The sequence below is a fragment of the Halichoerus grypus genome, chromosome 4, assembly GCF_964656455.1.
Source record: "Halichoerus grypus chromosome 4, mHalGry1.hap1.1, whole genome shotgun sequence".
Lineage (NCBI taxonomy): Eukaryota > Metazoa > Chordata > Mammalia > Carnivora > Phocidae > Halichoerus > Halichoerus grypus.
The window spans coordinates 65,948,260-65,973,377 of NC_135715.1; the positions used below are offsets into that span (position 1 = coordinate 65,948,260).

The 25,118-nt window shown below is 36.9% G+C and overlaps 1 protein-coding gene across 5 annotated transcripts in view; it reads right to left on the bottom strand.

Moving 5' to 3' along the window:
- The window catches only part of NBEA (neurobeachin), a 694,224-nt gene that overhangs the window by 130,993 nt on the left and 538,113 nt on the right, over positions 1 to 25,118 (bottom strand). The window lies entirely within an intron of this gene.

Consider the following 25,118-nt stretch of genomic DNA (forward strand, 5'->3'; position numbering starts at 1 on the left):
GATAGGCAGTGAATACATATAAATAAAAATATCTAATTTTTATTAAAGCTTTGCTCTCCACTAATAGTATAAGCAAACCTAATAATATTATTTTCCCCAGATATAGAGGTTATTTATAAGTCTCAGTCTCAACCCCATATCAACACTGAATGTTTTCCCTGGTACTTAGCATTTTGTGTGGCGCACAGCAAGTGTGTATAGCTCCGTGGAACTCCACTGTATGTTTCTCCAATATTCATGTCTCAGTAAATAAATGACACTGTAAACCAGAGACATCCACATGGTAAACTAATTTACAAAGAAGGTGGTCCTAGGGATATAGAATTCCATATAGTAAATATACCAAGATGTATTGATATATTTAGCTAATAATATTTTATTTTGTTTTAATTTATTTTTTTATTAAAAGATTTTATTTACTTATTTGAGAGAGAGTGAGTGAGAGAGAGAGAGCACAAGTGGGGGAGGGCAGAGGGAGAGGGAGAAGCAGACACCCCGCCGAGCAGGGAGCCTGATGTGGGGCTCCACCCCAGGATCCTGAGATCATGACCTGAGCTGAAGGCAGACGTTTAACCAACTGAGCCACCCAGGTGCCCCTAATTATATTATATTTTAAATAATGTCAGGCAGTTCACAACTTTTGTTTTTATGCCACAGCAGAAAAATTCTTATTGGGTAGGTAGGGAAATTTAAAAGATTCTGACCCTTATAACTAATGCCACTAAAATGTGGGAGGGCATTCCACAGAGAAATAACAAACTAATCTAGGTGGGAAGTAGGGAAAAAAGGAGATATACATATATGTATATAATTTTCGTAATATATAATAGAGGTCCATATGATGTCTAATACACAAAAATGCATACATGAGACAAACTGTACTATTTATCAATAATTGCCTCCTATAGACATTGTGATACAGTAAAATTTTGCTTAAAAACGTCAAACAGATAAAGCCCAGAAAATATAGTACAAATGGCTCTTTGTTGATTGAAAACATGATTAACTTTATCTACAGAAGATTTAAAACTATATGGAGACACACACATACTATTTTTATTTATGAGATTGACAAAAATCTAAAAGTTTAATAATCCTGAGCTTGCTGTGGGGAAAACACTCACTCATTATATTGCGGGAGTGTAAATCAGTATAACTTATCTTGAGAAGATTTGGGCATTATCTACCAAAATTTCAAATACATACACCCGTGGACCCAGTAATCTCGTTGCTAGGAATTTACCCTGTGCAAGATGAAGCAAGACAAAGTATGTACTAGATTCTTGACTGCAGTATTGCTTATAATACCAAAAAATGGAGGCAAATGCCCAACAATGGGGAGAAGTGGTTAATTCAATAAAGTAATTAAATAAAATATGGAATAAGCTTACATTATTTAGGATGCTTTTTCAAAGAAAAAGAACACGAAGTTACAAATAAAAAAATAGGTATGTTATGTAAGCGAATACTTATTTAGAATGAGAAAAAAAGATCACAACAAATATTGGAGCCTTGGACATTAAGGCTGTTTTCTTTTGAGGCCTCTTAAAACAGTTGAGTAAACAGCCCACTACACAATTCCCAGAAACTTCCATCTTTCACTGGCTCTGTGGACTACGGGACCCTGGTGCCTAAGCTTTATTAGCTTTACAGTAAATCCGCAAGAAAATCTAGAAGTATCTATGATGATGCATATACTAATTTCTAATTATTGTCATAATTTTACTTAATTTCTCAACATACATTTTTAATTTATTTTTTTTTTAAATGTGCCAACATATATAGATCAGAAATCTCAGGTCTGTCATAAACAGGTAATAACTTCCTTAAGTTTACCATATCTGTAACAAAGCTTTTTGACATCACAAGCATTATATTTAGTGTTGGTTTAATTATTTTAATTAACATTGTGGTTTTACATCATTTTTATTATAAATAAAATATCTGATGTATATTCAACATTATATTTCAAAGTACTTAAAAGATCTTTGAATATACATGGAAAAATATCCATTTTCCTCATTAAAAAAAAAAAAGATTCATGCTTTCTTCATGAAGGATTGATATGCCTGTGTTTGGCTGCTTTCAGCTTTGCCTAAAAGGTATTTTTCATGTGATGAGTAAAAGATATCTTAATGCATTTTGAAATAAAAATCCAAGCCTTTAATAAATGCCTAAGCATCTAAGCATTAAAAATGAAATTCAATTGTAAATCAAAGCTAAATAAAAATTACACTACCTTCAACTTTTTATCTCCAAGATAGGGTTTTACACAGTAATATTAAAAAGAAAGTTTAATATATGATAGCTGACAATTTCAAACTAATCCCTACTCTACCTTCTTTTTCTTTTATGAACCACTGGAGCAAAGTCCCATAGACAGCGTAAGATGAAACTCAGGTCCAGTACAAGCTTTTCAAGCCTAATCAAATGGGTGTAAAAACATATATAAAAAGATGAAAGTGCTTTGCTTTTACATATGGCAAAAGAAATCAGCGAAAAGCTGAAGAAAGAAGTGAGATGTTCCATAGGGGCAGGTTAAGTCTGATGCTAATGCTTACTTAAAATGGTGACAGTCTGGAGTAGTGAAGCCTTGCTGGGCTGCTTTAATTTCTCCCTGGAATAGCTCCCTCCCAACCTTCTGCAGCACATCAAAGTCTCTGGAGCTCAATTAAAATTGGATTATATTGAAATGCTCTATCTATGGGAACTGTGTGCTCACTAACACTTTTCTCTCCGTAATACTCCAGATGACAGTTGCCCATCCCAATTTAAACAGTTGTCATAGAGACGGGGAACTAAAGCCGCAGAAACTAACAATACAAAGGAAAGGTAAGGGCTAAGATTTCTGTGAATGAGGAGCTTGCTTTTTTCAGCAACACTGTTTATTACAAAGTATGAGAGATACAAACAGTATTACAGTTTGTATCTTGCGTGTGAATAGAAAGAGAGTTAACCACAGTAGCACTAAGATTACATCAACATATATGTCAAATGTTTTCTATTTGGGCACCTTCTGCTTTCTAAAAATTAAAGCTCAAACGTTTCTCCCAACAGATTGCAGCTATCAGAAACTACGAGAGTAAAGAGACTCTGGCTAGCAAATGCATAAAGTAAAGACGTCAATATCTACTTTTTAATTGCAGGTACAACCCAGAAAGAATAATTTCTTGGCTAAGGATTTTTTTTTCCCCTTTCCAACACTACAGTTTTAAAAGTTTAAATTTGGGGTTGAAATGATAAATCATGACTCTGTGTGCATGTACATTTCAAATGCGCACCAATTTTTGGCAAATCCAGTTCACCTTAAAAGTGTCCCTATCGTTGACAAAGAAACACATTTCTTAAATTTGATTTTGGAATTTATTTCTGGTTTTAATTAGCAGGTATTCTATAATCTTCTATAATTTCTCTTCTTGACATCAAAGCCTATCAGCACAGGCAGAAAACTCTGTCAGCTTCCTAAAAGCCTAAGAACGAAGATTGCTTAAATTTCTGGCAGTTCTAAAGAGCAGTGTATTTGAGAGTGTAGACTGCTAGTAATGATACCATGTTCTCACGTAGATGGCATGTTTCTGGCACTAGAAAAACTCTTAACCTTTCTTGTAATTGGCTTATCCCAAGTCCTAAGATTGTTTTTCCTATCATTGTGCAGATCACCATGGAAATAAATTAACTATTGCTATTTTATGGAGTACTGCACTGTTTTTCCTTTTAAGATCTCAATACCTGAGGTTCTTTTTCTCTTGGGAAGACTATGTTGGGATTTCGAAGCAGCAACAAGGCAGAGTGCACAAAGTGCAGGCCAAAGGGGAAGGAAACAAAAATGTGTCAGAAAATCTAGAAACCGCACAGATCAAAATTTGTCAAAACAAGGCCCTGGTTTAAACCAACAAGAAGGGCCCCTACAGCTTGGGCCTTGACAAAGCACAGACTTTTTATTTATTTATTTATTTTTAGCCCAGCTGTAGAAAACACCATCTAATGAACCTGTCTGGGGCGCCTGTCCCCCTCCTGTCAGGCATGTCAGGAAATGACAAGCACTGGGGACAGGCCGCCGCCAGTCATAGACAGGCCTGCCAGCTGGAGAGTCCAGCCCCAATCTAATCACACCACCAGAAAATAACTTTCATGCTTTCAGCTTGACAGGATGGACTTGAGGAAAAAAAAAAAAAAATAGGACTGGAAACAATGCTTTTTGTTTCAATTACGTATCATTTTTACACAGCAATTAAAAGTAATCTACTAACACATGCAATCCCTGTTACTTCATACTGAGGCAAAAAGTGTAAATGTCATTATTAGAAACACATATAAATGTTACTTTGATAATATGGGCAGGGAAAAAAGGGACATAAGACCACCTCTGTCTCTGTCCACAGAGAAGCTATATCATACCAGAAATTTAATATTTTCAATTCAGTTTATTGATATCATAATCCCTTATGTTCAAAGAATTTTCTTGTAAAGATCACCAGGAAGCAGTAGTGCTGATTTTATTTCTTGTGTTCTGAGAACCAATACATGTGAAGAGAGAAACAGGATAAAACTAGCATTTTCAGATGGCTATAACACATTTCTGCCTTTTGTGATGTTGGAAAAAAAGGGCCATTGTGAATAAATACAACCCACTGAGAACATTACAACTTGGATCATGTTTATGGAGACTTGTAATAAAAAATCACACTCTGATTAAATAATTTCCATGAATCAGATGGTTGCTTCAGCATCATGTAGATCACCATATAAATACGTTTCCTTTCATGTAAGTGTTCAAAGTAAAGTTACGTGTAATATGCATAGGTTAACACTTCATTCAGTATATGCCCACATGTAAATAAATGATTATATAGTAAAATATACCTTATACTCATTAGGGTTTTTTACTCACATTTTCCATAGAGTAACTGCTAGCATTAACACTGAAAGCAATAAGCCAAATACAGTGCTCTACGTGTGTTTCAGTCTATATAAATGCACAGAACAGGCTTAAAGTGCTATTCATTCTGTTAACTAAAAGTAGACTCCTACTCCCCCTCATTTTTAAAGTCATGAATCCTAAGATTCAATATGAATGGTAGCAATATCACATCAAATATTAACCTATTTGAAATATATTACTGAAAATATGTAGCTGTCATATAATAACTGCCACTTATTGGCCTGGCCAGTTTGGTCAACTTCTATCACCGTTCTAGGCCTGTTTCCTCATCTATAAAAGAGTGAAAATGATGTTTGCCTCAAAGGGTTGTTGTGGATTAGAGAGTGGATTTAGGGCATCTGTCTCCATGCCCAGAACACAGTATATGATTAACAAAGTTACTACCATTACTTCTTCACTTAAGAGAATGCAGAGAAGAGTAAACAATTTAAAATTAGGTTTACCCTCTACAAAATAATACTCCTTCTGGAGAGCATATGGGGCTGGATGTTGCTTCTACTGTACAAAGAACAAGTCTTTCATAATAACCCAATCACACTGAAGTCACAATAAGTATATAGAACGCAGCAACCAAAACTGGAGTATGTCCAAATGATGGTTATGACCCTTGCCCCCCAGAAAAGGACCAGGAGATCCTTAACAAACCCAAGAGAAAAGGACTTAGTTTTTCTCTCCTAAGACAATCGAGGTGAAGTGGACATGCATTTAAAATTTCATATTTTCTTATACAAAATACATGTTTCTAACATATAATGATTTTATCCAAGCTCTCAGTATAATTTTGTCATTAGTTTGCTCAGTACTGCTTTATTGCTGCATTATTTAATTCATTTCAGTCATGTAGGAGCAAAGAGAGCTATGGCCTACTGACCTCAATTTTCACTTAAAGAAACAAATTTCCTTTTTGCAAACTAAGACAATTTTTCTCCTGTCAACCTTGTTTTAAAATATTAACCTTATTCCCATTACAGTAAATATTCATATTTGTCATCCAGACTTGCTTACAATTGCAACTTTAATCAAGTTATGAAATTGCTTCTGTTCTTAGTTTATCTATCCCCCGAAACAGATGAAAAATATATGTTTTCAATGAGCTATCTTTATTACCATATAAATGCACTTAAAAGAATGTCTTCTCTATTTTTGCTTGGCATCAACTAACATCTAGAAAGGGAACAAAACAAGCAAAATAGAGTCTGATTATAGGTTTTCTTGACAATGACTATATACAGCGTTTCTGGAAATCTGTGTAATCGGCTTGCCCTCCTGTTAAAAGCCATCATAATGGATATACTCATTCCTGGAGTAAAACTATTGGATGTACGAACAACTGTGAAAATTGAGTAGGAAGTCTAAATCGAACAGGATCAAATTACTATAATGCATCCATAAAGCAATGTGGAATTCCCAAGAAAGAGGAAAGAGAATGAAACCATGATAGAATACAACTTGTACCTGTAATGTTTTCTTTCATAAAAATGAGCAGAAGCAAATATGGCATAATTTTATGATATGTTAAAGTTGGGTGTTGGGTACATGGCATTTGTTATATCACTCTGATTTTTCCTACTTACTTGACTATTTCATAATAATATAATGTAAAATATTAACACAACAAAATTAGAAGTACAGAATGTACGCTTTTATATCTATATTTACGTTTACCAAACATTTTCAAATATTCAACTTTATTTCATCATCACAAAATCCCTGTGTAATGGGTAGGGATGGAGTTTTTATTCCCATTTTGCTAGTGAGGAAGAAAAGACTTAGTGATGCTGACTGACTTCCATCAAGGTCACAAGAAATCTGAACCCTGGCAGAACCCAAGTACCCTGCCTCAGAGTTCTGGTATAGAGTAACATTTCACCATAAATATGGGAGTTTTCTCACATTTATTTCATTCATACAGTAATATTTACCAACAATCTCTCTAATTATTTCATGCATGTCTTGGTAAACATTTGATGATTTGATATACAAATGTATATCAAAGCGAAGAGACTAAATGTTTTAGACAGTGTAATATTTAATAGGCTTTGATAGTAACTCATTTCTGATAAGCATCGATTTGCTTTAAATATTTTCTGAAATATGGTAGGACCTTCAAAAAAATAAAGAATCATTAATAAATTTTGTGACTTGGGATAATTCTAAATAAATATCAATTTTAGTTCTCTTTGTAAAAAAAAAAAAGGGTCCACATCAATGATCAGAATATATTATGCCCTACCTGTATAATGCTGTCCAGATAAAAGCCTCCTACTCATTCGTGCAGGTAGTCTTTCTCAAAAATACCTTGCATGCTGATGAGGAACATCCAGATAAGTGCCTGTAGTTCTGTTTACCATGGTGTAAAGGAAACTTTATTTGGAAGAGAGGTGTTTTATACTTTTCTATGATAAATCAATCAGTAAATTTAATTATATGATTTACATTTACATACACTAATTAATGTAATTTTTAATAATATAAAATAAAATCTAGGTGATGTATTATGCCATTTGAGTTATCATTGGAAAATATTTAGCTTTATTGGGTTTGCTGGTTAAATATGACAAACTCAATGTAATATACCAGGTTGAAATAAAGGGATTTAAAAATGACAATCCTGTTCAATGACATAGAACTTGATACAGAACTTTCTCTAACCAGAATAAATAATCTGTGGAGTTCATAGGTTGAGGACAGTCCAACTAAATGGAGTTTACAGGAAACACTAGGAGGCACTTGGGGGAGGGGGTGGGGGGGGCGTAAGAGGAGGTGGGGAGGTGAGGGGAGGCACTTCTGGGGCACTCCCTGGACCCCTTTCCTCACTCAGACTACATTGTTCATTGCTGACTAGTTGTTTGGAATGTGTCCAAAAGATCTGATTTGTTCCTTGGGAACATATTCTTCAAGAGTGGAATCCTTCTCTTCTTTTTTGACCTATGGCACAGATCCTCCTTAAGGATTCTGCGTTGGCTGGGCAACGTGCAATGTACCTACAGGGAGCAACTGAAACTCAAGCTTCCTCTGTCCAGTGCTCCCAAAAGAACTTATTACTAAAGACATTCTACCAAGGTTCATCTGGATTACTGTCACTGTTAGGAGTAAACACAGCAACAGAGCATTTTGGGAACAATAAATACTAAAACATTATCATGGAATATGATGACTATGATGAAAATATCAATACAAGTTCTTAGTTTTAAATGTTTCAACTGTCAAAAAAGAAAAAGAAGATATGTGAATTTAGCATTCAACTTAAATCTTTAAAAAACGGCAGAAAAACATATCAAAGGAAAAAGGTAGGAGGAAAATAGTTAAAAATAAAATCAAAATTAAAAAGTGAAAATTTTATGTCTAAAAACTATCTTTGAAAAGACAAGAAAGACAAATCCTTGGTACATTATCTTTTAAAAGGAGAAAAAAAAAAGCCATAAACAAGAAAAAAGTAGGGCTGCAACAACTAATATAGAAAGATGCTTACAATTAAAAACGAATACTCTGAAGACTTGTATGTATTTAAGAATAATTTCTCTTTTACAATGTTAAGCAGCTCGCAGGAGAGGCAAGCATCTGCTTTCTCTACTCCGTGGCTATCCTCTCTCAGAGCGAGGCCTTCCGCCCTCCTTCAGGAGTTCCCATTTCAAGCCACTGACTCAAATCAGTGTCCAACCCAGGCTGCTTGTAAGTTGCAGTCCCACAGTCCAATGTCCACCAGACCTCTTCAGCTGAGTGTCTTACAGGAAAGTCAATGCGGTATGTCCAAAATGAAACTTATGTTCTCCTCAAAACTTGCTCTTCTTTCTTACGAAAAGTAAACTTCAGTGCTCGATCATTCCAAAGTCAGATGTGAAAATTCACCATGCACTTTATGAGTTATGTGAGTTCATGCAAAGTACCTAAATTCTTGAAAGCTTGTATTTCTTATCTCTAAACTAGTGAAAATAATATACAATTCACAGAGATATTATGATGATTAAGTTAAATAATATAACAATAATGGAAAGGTCTTTAGCACAGTACTTTTGTGTAACACAAGTACTCAGACCAAGTGGTAACTATCACAGTGGTTAAGTTCTTATTGTTATCTCCGAGAGCGGCATCACTATTCATGAAGGAATCAAAGCTAAAATTTGGGACTTATCTGTAAACATTCCTGTTCCTTCACTCCCTGTATCCAGCGGGTGGCTCAATCTTGCTGATTCTAGCTCCAAACCATGTCTCAAATGTGCCCTTTCCTCTTCTTTTCCACTGCTAACGCCCTCACCTGGGTCTCTAATCTTTTCAAATCTGGCCTCCATGGTGCCCTGACCTCCAGGCTTGCCTGAACCCAGCCCTGGCATCTTGATAGCTACACTGTGGCTGCCTGTCAGCTCCCCCTCCAGGTTCCCCCCCCCCGCCCCCTGCCCCTGCTTCACACACTCCACGGAAGCTCTGCTGTTCTCAGAACCCGTGTGCTTCACCCCTCCCTGCTTTTGCAACCTAGTTCCTTCTATCTCTTTGGAATGTCCTGCTCCCCTCTGTCTGACCCACTGCTGACGGTTCATATTTGAAAATCCTGTCATCCTCCAAACTGGGCTGCTTGTTCCTTCTTTCTTCTGGCATACTATACAGAGGGAAGGAAACACCAAAACAGTTAAAGAGAGGAACTTTTTGGAGTGTGTATCCCAACCATCCCCATCTTCTCTGAGAGGTTCTCCCATACTGTCAGGATATGCCCTGCAAATTACATTGGTGTGTGGCCCTGCTTTTCCTTAACCACAGCTGATTTAGACCAGGGTGAACACCGGTTGCAGACGCTAGCCCACGAGAGTTCCTCTCACTGGAATGTGAAATTGGAATTTTAGTTGGTGTTGGAGAGGCAGTGAATCGCAGAAAGCTGTAGTGGCTACTTTTGGGTTTTAGACAGGGAGATCCGGGGACACTGGGTGTGTGGAGATAAATGACAAGCAAGCAGAAGCTGAGACAAGAGACCATATGGTCAAGAAAGGGAGAAATCTAGACCTTCCAATTCTTTGGAAATTTGCGTTTTCCAATTTTCAGTTCCAGTCTCTTGTCAAGCTCAGCTTACTTGTCACTGGATTCTATGAACTACTCCTACCTGCTTACAATAAATGATCTTTTAGATTAAGCTAGTTTGAGTTCTATTTCTTGCAACCAAATGCTCCCTGGAAGTTCGTACTTGTGATAATAATGGAATCAGGATTAGAACTTGTGGTGGCACTTTGCTGCTTAAATCCTATCATATTCTGCTTTCTCTGGTAGGGTTCTTGACTGAGAAAATATACAAGAGAGAATAATACCCAGATGCAAAGCTAAGATTTTTTTTTTTAAATTAATAGCTGAGATTATCCTCTCTGGTTGCAAGGCTCTTCTGCCAAGAGTTAGATTAAAGAATTTGGTGTGGAGTTGAAGCCAAAGCAAGGCTTCTACCCCTCAGCATGAAAAGAGATCTTGGGGTATATGTACCTGAATAACCCTGTGGGGAAATATTTGGCTAGACTTCAAGAGGAATCTATTCAACTTAATGATTCTGTGGAATAAAAGGAAGAAAACGGGCTGGCTAGCCTACTGTGAGGGATCAGTTCTGTCCAGATGTGTTTACCTCATGGGAGCACTGACAATTTAACATTATACCGACCCTACCAGTAGTGAAGTTTTATGGCCCAGTGAATACTTCTGGCTCTGGAAAATCAGAGTAGAAATTCCTTTCCCATGGGAAGAGCAACAAAAAGCTTGTGCTGAAGTTTCTTCTCTATGGACGAAGCAGAGATTGAGGAAATAAAAGGACCGCTCTTTAACAGAAGTCTCCTCATCAGTAAAAATTCGTCAGAAAAAAAAAAAAGTTGGGTTTATGGAATCTCATAAATAAATCATGAGTTTCAAGGGCAACCTCTCCAATTGAAACAATAAAGACACTTACAAACTTCCAGAGAACTTTACTCTGGTTTAACGGAAAGAGTTGTGAGAAGCTAGAAGACTGTGTCCTTTTCCCCTGTGGGGTCAAGAAGGAAAGAAAATCAGGCTGAAAGTCACGTTTAATGGTCTAGGAAAAGGGAGAGGAGGAACCAGTTCCTGGGGCTGTCAGGGAAAAAAAGGAGGCAACTGGTCATTTGGTTGGTGTCCCTGAGAGCCTCGCTGACAAAATGTCCTGGATTTATCAGCACTGTGTTCTTCCAACCCTGGATACTCTTACCTGCTCTTCAACTAGTGATGACATTGGCACATCTTCCCTGACTACCCTTATCCTACTTAGAATTCCCTGTCCTCAGTGCCACTGGAGCTAAGGGGAAGAAATACTCCAGTCTTGCAGGGAGACATGTGGTTGCCTAACGCCTTATATCACTGAAGCATTGTTACACATGGCGATGTATCAATATTAGGCACTTTAGGCTTGACTTCTACCTAACGAAGTCATCAGATTAAGTTATGCTCTTTATTTCCTCTGTAAAGCATACTGACTCAACGTCTACATTATACTGAATGCTATTTATTTATTTATTTTTTTAAAGATTTCATTTATTTGGGAGAGAGAGAGTGTGAGAGAGAGCATGAGAAGGGAGAGGGTCAGAGAGAGAAGCAGGCTCCCCACTGAGCAGGGAGCCCGATGCTGGGCTCGATCCCAGGACCCTGGAATCATGACCTGAGCCGAAGGCAGTCGCTTAACCAACTGAGCCACCCAGGCACCCCTACTGAATGCTATTTTAAAGGCTAATATTATTTTTTAAAGTAAATGAAACATATTTCATTCATGGATGCTTAGGAAACCTGAATATTAAAGAAGATGATATTATCATCAAAAGCATTTCTATATAAATATTTGGGAATGTCAGTGTGATGGGAACTATATAAAGCCCATTACAGAGACATGAATGACCTCACCTTTAAGTTTATAAGTTGAAATATAAAATGAGAATAATCTATTAGTTACAAGCAATTAAATAAAACTAAATTCCTAACTTACCTGATACTAAGAAGTGTCATTTTGGGCCCTGGTGAGTAGACTAGAATTTCAAAATTTGGATCATATGAGACCGTGAGGAAATTTCTACATTTCTTTTTTTTTTTAAGAACATTTTTAAAAAAAATTTTATTTATCTATTTTGAGAGAGAGAGAGCATCCATGCACAGGAGCCCATGAGAGCAAGAGAAGGGGGCGGGGCAGAGGCCGAGGAAGAGAGAGAATCTCCCGCAGACTCCCCGCAGTGCACAGAGCTCAACGTGGGGTTCTATCTCACAACCCTGAGATCATGACCTGAGCAGAAACCAAGAGTCGGTCGCTTAAAGGACTGAGCCACCCAGGTGCCCCTCTGTGTTTCCTCCCCAAAAAGACTGGATTCAAAAACAGCTTTTAGGATGAGAAGACAAAAGAAGCCTTGATAGTTGAGGGAAGTTTGAACTTAAAAAGAAAGAAAGAAAAAGAAACCTAGGCATCACAATCAAAGAAGCAGTTTGAAAGGTTGTTTAGAAAGCTAAGTAGCATTGTGTGGGTCAATCCATTGATGTTAATCTCTCCTCTTTGCAGTGGAGTTCAAAATTTACCAAATTCAAAGGTGAGAAAGGAGCGAATTCTGCTTCTTTTGTTATTTTCTGCCCTTGATTTGGGCTTACGGTCACCTAAGAACTGCTTTCCTACGGTTATTGGAGCGGCAACAGTGCAGTAGAAAGTGTCAGCCTCTGTGAGGTTCCCACAACATGACTCCCCCAAATGCTTGGTAGGATGCAGAGCACATTGTCCCTGACCCACATTATACCAGTAATTAGAATCATGTGGCTAGCGTTAGCAAGCAGGGCGACTACGTGTCCTCACCCTGATTGGGCATTTGTGCACAAAAGTAGTTAAGTTGTTTTAGTTCTTCTCATAAAACTGCAGGGGTGTGTTTTCTGTAAGTGCAATAAGTAATACCATTCTACCCATTATGTGGTGTAATTATGACTAATGCTTCCTGCCTTCTCTAAAAGTTAAGGCAACTGGATAAACTCATGAGTCAAAGTTAAGAACTCCCGTCATATAACATCCCTTTTGCTAGAACAAAGACATGTAAGGGTCCTGTGCCACAGGAGAAAAGCATGGACTTTGGCATTAAAGAAACTTCAGTTCCACCCCTGGCCCTGCCATGTTACTGCTTTTGTGATTTGGAGCAAATGATTTGGACTCTTAGAGTCTGTTTCCTCATGTGTAAAACGGGGATGAATAATACCTACATTTTAGGGTTGTTATAAGGAATCAAGATTTAGCTATTTCTAAGTATAACATAATAAAGTGCTCTGTATATCTGTCTTATCTCCATATCATAAATGTACCAGTAAGAGTTCAATAAATTTGATTCAAATGTCATATGAAAAGAGCACTATCTTCCCAACTAAGCAGGAAACTTTCTGAACGCAGGACTGAACAAAGTGCCTGGTCCATGTAAGCCACTCAGTAAGTCCATGTTCAACAAATGGTAACTATTTGATAATAAATCATGATGTACAGATGCAAACTCAACAAGAAAAATAAAGCCCTTAAAATGTAAAATAAAAAAATCACAAGGTTAATATTAAATTTTGACATGGGAAAATCAAGTATAAGGAAAAGTGATATAAATTAAAAACTACTTGAGTTCATTAGAGAACTTGATTTAATTCAATTCAACAAATACTATTGAGTTTCTTGTTAGGGTTTCATGAACTTTGGAGCCAGGAAAACTTGGGTACAAATTACATGTTTGGAGAGTTAAAGAAGAGAGAAATACGTACACCTGATGGGTTTGGGGAAAACTTCCTATTAAAGATAGTATTTGATGAGGGCCTTGAAGGATGGCTGGTCAGTAAAAGATGGAAAAGGGATGCAGGGTGGACTCCAGCAGCCTAAAAAAGGCAAGAGAGGTTTTAATGTCAGGTTAAAAAACTTCTAGGGGAGCCTGGGTGGCTCAGTCCATTGAGAATCCAACTCTTGGTTTCGGCTTCGGTCTCAGGGTCATGAGATCGAGCCCCACATCAGGCTCTGCGCTCAGCGTGGTCTGCTTAAGATTCTCTCTCTCCCTCTCCCTCTGCTCCTGCATGTGCTCTTTCTCTCTTTAAAATAAATAAATAACAATCTTTAAAAAAAAACAAAAAACTTCTAACTAATTCCAATTGGCAATAATGCCTGGGTGATTAGAGGAAGAAGGCATCTTCTAAAATCAGGAAGAGGAAATTAGGGAAGAAAAGGAAAATGATGAGTTTGGCAAAGCATCCGGAGAGGGCTGTTCAGCAGAGCAGGTAGCTAAGGAAATGGAGCTACGGAGAGAAGACATGACTACAAAGAGATATTTGCCATCACCTGCACAGAGAGACAGCTTAAGGCCTGGCGAGAGATTCAACCTCTACGGTAGAGAATTCAGGAGGTGGAAAAAACACACCTTTGAGAATGGGGGAATCTATATGGAGGGTGCAGGTAGTGAGAAAGACTTCAGGGCCAGTGAATTAGTGGAGTAGTGCTGCTGAGGATTTTGGAAGCTCAGTGTCAAATGCTGTGCAGAAATCAAGGAATGCTAGGACAGAAAAAAGCCACTGAATTTAGACATCCAGAGATCTAAAATATGGGATTGATGCAAAAAGACAGTTAATTTTGACTGCGCATACACGATACAGTATAGACAAGAGTAAAGGGCCATACGATGTTTGAAAGATCATGCTTTGGAGCCAGGACAACCTGGGTTTGAATCCCTGACACTTCCTGGTTGTGAGTTTGGACAAATGACATGACACGTCTGAATTTTAGTTTCCTCTTTGGTTAAGTGGTGGTAATGATATCTAACTCACTTTGCTGTTTGTGAATATTAAGTTAGATAATGTATGGCGTGTAAGTGTCTAATACAGTGTCTGGTACGCATTAGGAGCACGACAAGTGTTAGTTTCTTTTCCTCGCTCTATGGAAAACACAAGGCAGAGGATGCTCCCTTAGTGAAGCAAAACTTAAGACAGAAAGACATACATGAAAAGTAGTAAAATATCAAAGATCAGAGTGTGGCATGATTAATGAATTTAAAAATCGAATAGTAAACGGAAAGAACACTCGATCAGGTGTCTGAAGAGGTTGGTTCTATTCCTAGCAGCATCATTTACTACAGAATTACTTGGATAAACTCATTTAATTTTCTGCTCCTCAGTTTTCCCATTTAAAGAGCTGAAATAGGAATTCTGGTTCTGCTCATCAAAAATGACTATTTCAAGGATCGAATATGAAAAGGTATATAGGAAGACATTTTGAAAATTATTATACAGTAAAAACACGGTAGCATTTGGTAACACTACTGCTCCGCATGTCTGTATATGTATGTGCACATTGAACCGTTGGTTACCAGCTGCATATTAATGATGAACAATTCTCAATTCTCACTGATACCTGAGTCCTGACCCTTTGTTACCCTTCCTGAATATATAAACCCATTATGTAGACAAGGATGAAATTTAGACTTCTTTACTCAAATTAGTCTCTGACTCTGAGTACGTCCACTGGCTACATATTTAAGCATGTAATTTGATCATCTGACTCTCATATAGGCTCAGTACACACAAAAAAATATTTTTAAGGTTTCTGCAACATTTAAAGGTTAACTCAGTATGAGGTGTAAATTACAATCAGAAGGGAATCCATGTCCCAAAAGGTTTCTTAGATTCCAGCAAAACACCTGTGCTACTATTTTGCAACCAGAAGGACAGTGGTTGCTATATTATAATTGTACCTTAACTGCGGGTGATATAACGTATGCTTCGGAATAATTGGCCAGATGAGAAGTTATAAGAAACAAGTAATAGAGGAAAATAGAAATGAAGACGTTAGCATTTAAAATTTTTAATTACACCTTCACTTAATGAAAAGTAAATATATTTACTATGTACTATCATCTAAGAGAAACCAATATTACATGAAAGGGAAATGTGCTGAGAATATGAAAGGAACAGACAAAATGGATTATAAAATGCATTGTTTCCTTAACCTAATGATTTTAGGATGATCAAAATAACAACCTAATGGATTATGAAATGTTTCATCACTGAATGTGAATCTCTAAATTTAAAAGAACAATTTTGGGGGCAAGACATGGAAAAATGCATTTTGAAATTCTATCATTTTTCTTTTTTAAGGTATAACTAATAATGAAAACTGCTGCCAACAGAAGGATAAATATTCTGCTGGATTTTTGTGGTGGCTTCAGAACACTTGAAAGGTGATAGTGATTATGTGTTTTATGATACGAAGGGAGGGGACTACAAAGTGCCTTGTCAGTTCTCTCCTCCTTGCTAGCTGCGTTAAAATGCAGCTCTGAGCACCTCCCTCCCGCCTCCCCCCCCCCAGTCTGGAATTTCAGGAGCAAAGAGTACAAAAGAGCTGATGAGCAATGAAGGCTTCACCCTTCCTCAATTAATCTTGTCTCTCTACCTTTGCTTTTGCTTTCCCTCTACATGAAGGTAATAATGACACCCTCATCCATTATCCTTTTATCCCTGTTATTCTCGTGAAATTGCTTAATAATATGTTACAGATTCGTCTTCACTCACATAATTCTTCCTGTCATTTGCAGTATATCATCCTACAAACATACAGCCCACTTTCACTGGCCGTTCTTTGAAGATTATTGTCAGTGACATCTTCAGGATGCGTTTAGAATCTGGAGCATCATTTCTGTTGCAATGGGGAATTACACTGACTTATCTGTCATTGCCAAAAGCACAACAAGCAATTCACTGTTAATGCAAAGGTAACACAGGTTTTTATCCTGCTGCCAGAACGAGAGCTCTTGTAAATTTATGCTAATATAGCCCTTTTGGAGTTTAATAACCTCTTACCCTACTGGAAAAAGACCCCCCACACACACACACACATACACAAACACATACGAACTCACACCCCCATACACTGGAACTGGAGCTGACCAACTGGTAATTACTCATTTTCAATCTTCTTTTTCACGCGAAAGTTAATTTCACTTGAGTATTATATAGACCAGCGACTGAAAATATGGGAAATGAAAAGATGCCATTTCAATCACCAAAATACCAAATTCTTTTTGATGAGAAAATATTTTCACTCAAATAATTAATACAAGTTCCTCCATGAACGTTGTTGCTGTTGTAGTTCGCTTTTCTATCAAGAGTTCAAGACCACTACAAATGAGCAGTTTTCCCTGATTGAGGGTGGCATTCCAGAGGGACCCAGGCAATCCAGCGTGCGTGCCAAGTCTGACAACACAGGACAAGCTGGTCGGCGTGCAGTAATTTGACTAATTATACCGGATTAGAGCATATTAATGCAAGCTGTTTTCTCCAGAGCTAATGACCTGCTGACTGGGTTCTGTTAGGGCCCACTAGGTCTACAGGCAGCTAAAAAACAAAGCCCTGTTTTGTAAGCCCTCGTCATTTCACATCAGCAAATGAGTATATCAAACTACTGAACAGCAAAATGTAAGCGACGTTTTGTCTGCTATAAACTCATACAGCCTGCCCTCACTTTCCACCTCAAGGGCTTCTTTTATATAAAATTGATGTCAGTTTCTTTCTTTCTTTCTTTTTTTTTTTTTTAAGGAGTAGCTGAGAAGTCAAGTCTGGGAGAAAAAGGAAATAATTTTAGGAGTATGTTATTGTTGGAGGGGTAGAAGCTGCTGTTTTGAAACAGGGTTCATGTGAAAACAATTTTAAATGTATACTAATTTTATCACACATCTACCTTTCTCAATCACAATGTTACAAATAGTTAATGAGTACCAAAAGCAGATTACTGTGTAATAAGATCTTTTCCATCTCAAACTTTATTTGAAAGACATTTCTAAGCCCAAAGGGATTTTTATATTTTAGAAAAGCATCTGGATGATTTTAAAATTACGTAAATATAGAAAAATGTGATATATTAATATTTTCAAATTATCTGTTCCTTTCTTTAAAATTCTTTCACGTTTAACTAAAAACTAAGCTAGGAACTTTAACATGTCCCTGAGTGTATTAAGGTTTACATAATTTATATATATATATATAAATATATATATATAAACATATATATCTTGCTTCTGAAAAGATGTAAAGTGACTTACCGAGGTATATAAAATATGATTTGAATTAGAGGTCAAAAATAGAAAATGAATCTCGATGTAAGACTGATAATAACAATAAAAAGTATACCACAGAGTCGTTTAAACTTCCTTTGTTTGGGTTACAGATCTGTGAACTCCCACCAGCCAATTTGGAAAAAGAAGTAATAAATTCACCACAAAGTTAATAAGATAAAAACAAACTGGTTCGGGAATAACTGCACAATTATTTCTAATACCAAAGCTAGAAATGAATTTACACCAACGGTTTTCACATAAAGGGCACTGTATCGTGCAATAAATAATGTCTCAACAACATCCTTACACTGAATTTCGAGGTGTACGGTATTTCCCAAAGCACAGGTTAGAAGCAAATGAATCCTACTGAGAGGTAGTAAGAAAGACCCCCCACTTGCCTTCTGAGAGCAGGGGGCTCATCCACAGTTTCTGTGCAAGGAGCCCACCTTCCAGGACTGTGAGGAGCCTCCCCTGGGCAGAATCAATGGCAGCTAATCCTTAGGGTTGCCAGTGCTCTGTGGTTTGGCCCGGCTCAAGAATATGAGCTCAGTGAATCAGATTCCCGTAGAGTACTGGAAATAAGAAACGCAGAAAGAACTGTGTACCTGGCAGTTAGGAACAGATGTAGAGAGGCCAGGGGAGCCAAAGTGGGAGCTGGGCAAAGCTGAAAATTCAAGTGAACCAAAGCTATGATTAAGTATAAGGAGGATTCTCTGTTTACGGAGAAGGAAAGAACACTCGTAGATGAGCAGACTAACTGGTTTATGAAAGATGGATGGAGAGAGCCGTCCCTAGAGCTGACTTAGTTTTTTCAGTTTTACAACTCTAGACCATATATCTTTGCAATAAAGTCCCTTTTTCTTAAGGTAATTTGAATGAAGTCTATTCCATGAAGTCAAGGAATTTAACCAGAAAAGAGGCCAACATGGTGATCCAGGCTCACAGTTTCTGTTAATCAGGTGTAATCCAGGAGTATAGAATATTTAGGAGTGAACAAACTTTTTCACATTTAGGCAATCCTCTATAAATAATGTTTCATGCAGCCCAAACTGGAATTGTCATCGGGCAGTGGGTGAAGATTTTGCTTCCTGTCATGTATGTATAGTGCAACTAATGTATGTTAGGAATTAAAAGCAAAACCACATGCTTTCACTGACAGTTCAAGACAGGGGTGAGTTTGGCAAGTTCTTTTGGAAACCTAGGTTTTTTTCTTTCTTTCTTTCTTTTTTTTAACAACCTACCTAAAGAGAAGACTACACTCCATTTCTATTCTGGGTAACCAGGAGCAGGGCTAAGATTCATTTGGGAAGCTCAGTCTGAGACCCCTCTAATGCACAGACTGACAGAAAATCTCATCTTTAGATTTTCACTCCAGAGCTAATAGTCATAAAATTCTTTGTTTAAAATAAACAGCAAACTAGAAGAAGAGAGAAATATCAAAAAGTCTACATTGGATATTAAAATAAGTTCCAGTAAAGGTATCCACACATGGTCCAGTTTCAAACAATACTGCTTTTTAGTCACCCTACTAGAGTAACTATTTGCAAGCACTACCCTTTGGATGACTCCTTTTCACTGCCACTACCCTAGCTTAGGCCTTCAAAAACCCCTTCAGCATTGTTGTCTTCAAATTCTTTCTTCATACTAAAGTCAGAGTGATTATTATTTGGAAAAGTAATATGGTTAAAATACTTTAATGGCTTCTCCTGCCTAATGCCTGATAGGAAAGAATAACTTCTTGATATGGTTTACAACCTCCCTCAGAATTGGCACCACCCTCTCTAGTCTAATTCTTGCCCGGACCTGCCCCTTACACTTTCCCAATATACAGAGCTTCTCAAACCCTTGAATGTGTCCTTTTCTCTCTCATGCCTAGGCCTCCATATTTGGTCACCCAAGAACAGGCAGTGAAATTGAACAGATCTGAATTATACTGCTCAGTTCTACTAATTTTTAGCTCTGTGATCTTGAGAAAATACTCCACTTTGTTGAGCCTCTATTTCTTCGTCTACCGATTGGGATAATCCTATCCATATTTAAGGAGTTGTGGAGATAAAGTTGTGTATGTAGGTGCTCAGCGAATGATAGGCACTTATAATTACTTTAGATGGGGACACCAATCTACCAATAATTAATATTTATTTAAAAACATCAGCTTGGGGAGCCTGCGTGGCTCAGTCTGTTGAGTGGCCGGCTCTTGGTTTCGGCTCATGTAATGATCCCAGGGTCCTGGGATCAAGCTCTGCGTCGGGCTCCATGCTCAGTGGGGAGTCTGCTTCAGGATTCTCTCTCTCTCTCTGCCCCTCCCCCTGCTTGCTTGCTCTCTCTTTAAAATAAATAATCTTTAAAATAAGTAAATAAATAAAAACACATCAGTTTTGGTTGCCTCTAGCCTACACTGTAATATAACTCAAATAGTCTTTGTAGTCCTAAGACAAATTATTTTTTTTAAAGATTTATTTATTTATTTTAGGGACAGAGAGTGAGTGAGTGAGCATGAGTGAAGGGAGGGGTAGGGGGAGAGGAGAGAGAGACTCTCAAGCAGACTCCCTGCTGAGTGCAGAGCCTGACATGGGGCTCTATCTTACAACCCTGAGATCATGACCTGAGCTGAAATCAAGAGTAGGATGCTTAATCGACTGAGCCACCCAGGTGCCCACAGGACAAATGATTATAATAGAAAAAGAATATAACTAACATGTTAATCAGGCCATTTCTGAGCATTACACAATAAGAGGTGCATTTAAAATTAAAGAATACCCAGAAGAGGCTGGCCCATGTGGTAGCTGTGGAGGTGGTGAGAAGTGGTAAAATCATGCATATATTTTGAGGTAGAGACAACAGGATTTGCTAAGAGACTATATATACGAAGTAGGAAGGAGAGAGAGAGAAGTCAAGGATAATTCCAAGGTTTTGGCTTGAACAAGTGGATTGACGGAATTCCAAGAACTTTGATAAGAAAGACTGTGGGTAGAACAGTTTTTTGGATTGGGGCCAGAGGAAAGGAAAATAGGAGTTCAGGATTGGACAAGGTGAGTTTGATTTACCTATTAGACACCCAAGTAGAAATGACAAGTAGGCAGATGAAATACAGAGTTCGACACAGAGATTCAGGCTAGAAATATACATTGTAGAATTTCAGGATATAGAAGATATTTAAAGCCATATGACTGAGTGGGATTACCAAGGGAGTAACTGTAAAAAGAAAGAGAAGAGGTCCAAGAACTAAGCCTTGAGGCACTCCAGTCTTGGGTGGTTGAGGGGAAAGGAGGATTCGGCAAAGGGGGCTGAAAAGGAAAAACGAGGGAGGAAAGTGTATTGTAGGTACAAGGGGAAGCATTAACAGGAGATCCTTATTATTTTACACATCCAAAATGGCTGGATGGATATTAAAAAGAAGTCCTGAAATGTGAAATTAGATGACTTACAGTCCTTTCTAACCCTATGGTAAATGGTTTTATAATTTGAAAAATGATGTGGAGGTATGGAACACTGAGCTGGGAATGAAGAGTGGGCTGCGCTACTTCTAACTAGTTGTATGCCCTGCGACAAGTTGGGGGCCTTATTTGTTCTAAAGAATTGGAATGAAATAATTTATTGCAAATGCTAACTCTAAATATTTAGGGGGTAATTTACTTAGGATTTATCCTCTGACTATGTTGCAGGGAATGAATGAGCGAGTAACAGAATGCTAATGCTTTTTCGGGCGCTAGGCATTTGCTAGTTCTTAGTACTATTTAAATTTTCCAAAGATCCTATGAGGTAGGTCTTAATGGTCCCAATTCTTGGATGAGGAAACTCAAGATCTGAAAATTTAAATGCCTTTATATCCAAGCGTGGCTGGCCGTACAGCCTGGGCTGTTTTAATTATGACATCTTTTTGCCACAGTTCTGTGTAATAATTTCAAATTACTATTGCTACATTAATATATATATACATATATGTCTAGATTTATGAATTATCAAACCCCACAAAAAGCTAATAAGCAGGCTTATCAATCTAACAAAAGTCTTTCTAATAACTTAACAAGTGCCATAAATAATAATAAATCACACATAAATTTAATAGATAAAATTGGAAAGATTTAAGAGAATTGGATGAATTAATATGGATCTGGTGTCAAATGATTACAGGAATTTGATTTTTCAACTTATCAGTTATTTAAAATGAATTAAAGATCAACTGAAAGTAAACATTATTTTTATACACAAATTAAAACATTTGTAAACAAAATAAAGTCTGTAAGGTGAACTTAAAGACTAAAGTAGAAAGAAAGTCTTCTACCTTTAAAACTGATGAAAATTAATTAATTGACTATTGATTAAAACAATTTTTAAAAAGTCCTCATGCACAAAAGATCTCCCAGATACTGAAGTTCACTAATACCTGTGAGATTATTTATTTTATTACATTAACCTTCTTGATGAGGAAAACATAGTTGCCAAGGGAATTTTCCCAAGAGACAAAGGAAATTGACAGCCATAAGTTTTTAACACATTTCTTCAGGACTGTACTCTGGCTATCTCTTGTAAGACGCAATCACACATTCAAAATCCATTTTAGGCCTAGAAGTACTCCTGATGTAAGAAAACAATTGAGAAACTTGTTTTTATGCACATTACATGGAGAAATAAGAAGCTGAAAGATTATTGAGTAAAAATGGAGCATTTAAACAATAAAACCAAGTGGTTATACTTCCAGTTTGGAAGTCTTCCATTTTTCACTTCTAATTCTCAAACTCCAGAACGCACTGTTTTGGTGTCACTAAAATTCTAGATTAGCCACAGAGCCGCAGTGAGTTGGTCTTAAAGCAACAAAGATTAAAGGCCAAATATCTATCACTGCAATAATGGCGATTTCTAAGTCTTAATTTCAAAAAAGTCAGTTTTCAGCTAAATGTTTGGATTCATATAGACAGAATAATTTCTAAAGAAGAATATATATGTTTTATTTAGATGCATTTCTCAGTATGTATGGTAACGCCACTTAGTCTCATTATGATTAACTTTAAGAAATGTTATTTTGAATTCTGCTTTTTGCCCATTTACTTTCTTTACAATAATATGTTTTTATCACAATAATATGTTTTTATATATTTACTTTTAAAAGTCCATTAATACAAGCCAGCAATTTACGGAGATAAAGGATGTTCTGAATAGTAATATTTGTATTTATTACTGAAAAATAAACAACATTCCATTTAAAAATGTACATTGAAAAAAGGATTTTTTTTCAGAGAGAGAGAGAGTGCGTGTGTGTGTGTGAGCGAGGGGGGAGGGGCAGAGGCAGAGGGAGAGAGAGAGACAGTCTTAAGCAGGCTCCAGGACCAGTGCAGGGGCCCGAAGCAGGGCTGGATCTCACGACCCTGAGATCATGACCTGAGCTGAAACCAAGAGTCAGACGCTTAACCGACTGAGCCACCCAGGTGCCCCTCAATAAAAGGAGTTTTATGTTTTATTTTTACATACTCAAAAATTGAAGTTGCAAGTAAAGCCTACAAGTGAGGTGGGACGGGTGTGAGCCAATAGGAGGGGTCTGAACTACAGCAACCTCCAAGCTGAGCATGCTCAGTCTACAGGCAGTAGGCGCTATTCAGCTTCATCATCATTAGAGAAATTCTTTATATAGTAGTTACACTTAGGGGGAAAAATCTCATGTATGTGTATCTGAAGCTTTATAAAGTTTTAGGTAAAGGAATGGAAAGACAGTTTTAGTTAGAACTGCTAAGAAACTATTTTGCATGGGAAGAAAGCCACAAAACCTTTGGCAGAGTTTGTAAATTGGCAGCCTTTTGGCCAAAGTTTGTTATAGATATGTTTTACTTGGCTTGTGCAGTGCTTTTGGTTGTTTTGTTGTTTTTAATACCACTTAGCTGGCAACATTCTATAGTTCCGATGTTCCACATTCTTATTTTGTAATCCAAAATATTTCCTTTAAAATGAATCATTCAGGATTGTATATAAAGAATGTGAAATATCCCAATAAACTAATTATAAATGAATATTCGTATTTGTTCCTTCGTCTTAGAAAATATAATTGTAACATACATCCTTCCAGTTCTTTCACCTAAAACTGTAGTCCTATTCCTTTACTTAAAATGTGCACATTTCAAATTGGTTTTTGTTTCTTTCTCTGAAAGATTAAAATTGAACAATGCATTAACACTTCCCTGGACAATTTTAAGCTCACAATCTATCGATAAAGAAGAAATAAAGATTTTTAAGTATATCATTCAAACCATTTTGATAACCAGGTTAACAAAATGTAATAGCAATGATAATATCCCATGTTGATAAGGGAGCAATGTAGTGTATGGATGTGTATGCCGTACAAAAGCCCTTTACCATCCAAAACATGAATTCTCCAGTCCAGCAACTCTACTTCTAGGAAATTGTCCTGAGCAATAAGTGAACATAGTATAAAGGAGTATTTACAAAATTATTCATTGTTTAAAATAGAGAAAAATTTAAATGTTCCTCTAGAGGTGACTGCTTATTATGTTGTATTTACACAATGAAATGTTACATGGCTGGTAAAAAGAATGATGTAGATAAATACTCATCGATACAGAAATGTCTCTCTCTATATATACATATATAGATACATGTATGACTAGGTCTGTATATATTATACTGTTGTGTGAAAAAAGCAAGTTAAAAATAACCTGTATACTATCATCTATAAAAATACATCTACCTATATGTGGATTCACTGAAAACGTATGGTGTTATATATGTCAACAATTTTTATCTCTGGACTGTTGGATAAGGACTGTTTTAATGTTTGTTTGTTTGTTTGTTTGTTTGTTTAAGTAGGCTCCACACCCAGTGTGGAGCCCAATGTGAGGCTTGAAATCATGACCCTGAGCCAAGACCTGAACTGAGATCATGAGTCAGGTGCTTAACTGACTGAGCCACCCAGGTGCCCCAAATTTTTAAAAACTATTTTAAATTGCCTACATTTTAACATTTAGTTAGTGTGACATGTATATGCAGTAAAAACAATAAATGTATTTGTTTTGAAAGCAAAACAAACTTTTGATTCATTATAGGGAAAAAATAAGCAGTGATAAAGGTCATTAGTCTATAGGCTCACAATATTACCTTAACTTTATATT